Here is a 3,806-nt window from a genome sequence, read left to right as displayed (position 1 = left end):
TGTTTGGAAGCAGAGGAGAGGACGGAGCGCCTGAGCTATGAGACGGGTGGCGTGTAGCTGGCCTCGTGCCTGTCCCTTCAGTCCCGCTACTGCACAGCTGATAAATTGTTAAGGAATGTGGTCTGTTACGCTGGCATCTTTTGAAAATAAAAATAGGAATCTGTTGTAGGAGGAGGGTTAGAGGTACCGGGCTCTCCTCCAAGTTTTTAATGACAAGATGAGAGGCTAGGAAAGGCAGAGAGCGTCAAATGACCTGGATAACTTCTGAGCAAGCTTGAGTATATATGATTCCTCTTAGGGTGGGAGGCGCTTTTATGGATAAAAATGCTAGGAAAGAGGCATATTCTAGAAAGAAACCCTCACAAGGTGAAGTTCCTGAAGGTTTTGTATTTTTGTCACAGTCATAAATGCTGCTCCCAAGTTGCAGGGTCATTTTGTTGTTCCTTTGGGGCAAGCAGTGAACGTGCAAATATTTTATTGCAAAAATAGCACAAAGTCTCAGTCCTCTTGAGACAGAAGAGCAGCAGAGAGGGAAGAGCCACCGCCGTGGGAAGAGCGGGGATGGCGCGTGCAGGGAAGCTCCGGAAACGCAGCAGGAAGCACTGGAGAAAATGCTCTTCAGCTGGGCAGCAACRTTTCTGTGGCCATGCAGCAATAGTAGCTTGCTGCAGAGACCCATTTTAGACCCAAAATTAGAGGTAATATGTTACCAAGGAACAGCAGGGAGTATTATTTCGATTGTTGCTATGATTCCATCACTATATTGCTGCTACAAGCAGTGCTTGCAACATAAAGCCTGGTTCAGTATGGTGGAAGATTTAGTGTGTGAGAGTTTACTTTCTGGCAATGTGAAATCTTCCAAATATTTCTGAAAAATAAATCCTGCTACATTAGGCATGTAGTGTACATACAGTGTAGACTAGAAATAGACTAGTACTATAGAGACAGCACACTAAAGGGGGTTAATTCTCTAAATCTGAATTGTAACCTATAAAATTGTGCTATAAAATTGTCACTTTATCGATTTGGTTTTACTCAATTATAGTTACAGGACCACTTATTGCGAAATTATCTTGAGTGTATCTGCATTTTAGTAATAAGATTTATGGAAGCCAGTTACTGAGGTCATCGTGTATTTGACCCTCTCAGTGAATGAAGTCGTTGTATTGAATGAGTCAGGCACGTAAGTGAGCATGGAAAATGGTTGTATTTAACCACCAAAAGCCCAAATGAGAGGTCAGATTATTCATTTTCTGCTTTTTAAAATGACAACTTTTCAATATCTAAAAACGAAAAGCTCTATCAGATTTAAAGTAGTTCAGTATGCCTTTTCCAGATTTTTAAGAAAACAACAACAACAAAAAAACCACAAAGCTTTAAAAGAGGCTTTTAAATGCTTTGTATCATGTCGGAAACAGACTTCTCTGTTTTAAGGGATTTCATGAATGTTAATGGGTCAAACTGTGTTCCGATGAGGTCTTGCCTTTTAAGTCATGTTTTCCAAGACTTCTCCAGACCATTATGCTGAGCTTGTGATGTCATGGGAATCTCATGGTAGCGCTGGTGTCACTGAGGTGAAGCAGAAGCAAAGCTGGTTTTATTCAAACAGCTTATTAAAATTTTAAAATAAAAGTTGCAGAATGCAAAAAAGACCTTTAAAAAGAAAGTTTAATCACTGAGTATTTTTCTGAAGTGTATTAATAGCAGAATATTGCTTAGAAAATTAAAAAAAAGATAATTTGCTCCAAAATAAGCTCTCYTTTTTCTTGTTAGCTTATTTTGACGTGGTACTAGGCTGCTAGTTGCTGGTACTGTAGGAAACTGCAAAGTGAACTAGTGCAGCAAGTGGGGAAAATAGTGGGAACTAGTGCAGAAGAGGGAAGAACAAACAGGAAAAAAAAAAAAAAAAAGTAAAAAAATTCCCACACCCCGACTTTGAAATTGCCTTTGCAGTTTGGCTGTTGCTGCCGAGCTGCCGGCTCCTGAGGTGTCTGCTGTTCGTGAGGCCCCGCTCGGGCGCTCAGAGCAGCGGGCGATGCCCAGCACCGGGCAGGCCGCCCCACTGCTCACGTTTCTCACTTTACACGTATGCCTTTCATATACGCTGAGGGGAGAGGATTTTATGACATTTTTCCATGAAATTAAAGATCTATATTTATAAATATAAATATATTTGTATATATGTTGTGTGTGTGTGTGTGTGTGTGTGTATACTCACAGAAAGTGTGTTTGCGTGGGTATATCCACTAGTATATGACTGAAGGGAATGTTTCTGGGAATATACTTCCAGATAATGACTTCCCAGCTAACTTCAAATTACTCACTTTACTCACAAATTACTTCAGGTTTTCAGCAGCAGCTTTTAAAGCGCTTTCTGTAGCCACCTGTGCTCTTCCAGCTGCATGGGACCTCTGCTCTGGATTGGGATGCCCGTGGAATGGAGAGAAACCTTTGAGCAGCACATGGTACTGTGGGATTGATGCCCTGCTAACAAAAAGGCTTGAGCTCTTGCTCAAGCTTACGGAAACGTTCAGCTTAAGGTCAAGTGGTCTTCCACACGGCATAAGCAGGGAACATTTGGAGCAGCGACACGCTGCAAACTCCCTCACCCTGTAGTGCTGAAGGACTGCTCGCAAGGATGGGTTGGCTCTTGAGCGCTCTCTGAGTTGCTCACCTCCCTTCTTTCCTGCCTGGTGTCCTTGAGATGCAGCAGCTCAATACTGTGAGTTTTCTTTTTCTGAAAGTAGCTGGTAACTTGGAGTCAAGCTTGAGCTGGGTCCCATACGTCGTGGGTTTGGGCTGTTTGTGTGTCCCCGTCCCAGAGCACAGCTTAGTGGCACGTGCTCAGTTGTGATGTTGCAAGCGAGTCCCGTAACTGCTACCTGATCTGTTGTGTCTGAGACAGTAAATATCCAAGGTATCGTGTGACCCCGGATAACAGAGTCATCCTTATCCGTGGCAGGGAGTGAGCTCATGTCAGCAGGATTTGAGACCAGTGACAGGTCTGCAAAGGCCTCTTCAGCTCGTCCTGGGTAGACCCTTCCTTTATTTTTTTTATCTCTTTCCCCATTTATCCATCAAATAAACGCTGCCCGGCAGCACTTCACTCGGTAACTGGCTGGGACTGGTGTGCCCTGCAAGTGCCACCCAGCAGGCTGCAGCCTTGTCGAGATCAAGCCGAGTGTTGGCCGTTGCACCTGGATTGAGGTTGCGGTTGTGGGAGATGGATCAGATCAGATCAGATGCTCTGCTCGTGTTGGCCTCTGCATCAGCAGGGAGCAGCGGCGCCGATGCCAGGCTGGGAAGGTGTGTGGGAAGGGCAGTGTGTGGGGCAGGAAGGGGGCAGCAGCGCCACGGAAAATGGTAGGAACCTGAAACAGCARCAAGGGCGGCTCCTGTTTTCCCTTGGGTCAGGAGTTTTCTAAGCGGAGTGTGTGCTTTTGGGCCCAGAGGGAATGCCAATTAGTTACCCTTAGTCTAGGTCAGCAGCATCTTTGAGTAGTACAGCTATAAACATGTAACTCTGTAACAGTATTTTGCAAATATGCTGGAGAGTATGTATTGTATAGCTGGTCATACATTACCAGTCTATCTCTGCAGTACTTCAATGTTTCTTTTCACTATCAGCTTTATTTCATATGTAAGTTGTTACTTTGGGCTAATATGCAGTGAGAAAAAGAAATAAACTTGCACAGTTTATTCTATATATATATATACACACACATATTTTAATATTTCTCACTAGAGAAATTACTTTTTTKTGAGCAATCTTGGGACTCACACACATTAAAGTACAAAAAAAAAAA

The sequence above is a fragment of the Nothoprocta perdicaria genome, unplaced genomic scaffold (assembly GCF_003342845.1).
Source record: "Nothoprocta perdicaria isolate Ctin4 unplaced genomic scaffold, notPer1 scaffold_29, whole genome shotgun sequence".
Lineage (NCBI taxonomy): Eukaryota > Metazoa > Chordata > Aves > Tinamiformes > Tinamidae > Nothoprocta > Nothoprocta perdicaria.
The sequence above is the reverse complement of the archived record's forward strand: the minus strand, read 5'-3'. Positions refer to the sequence as shown.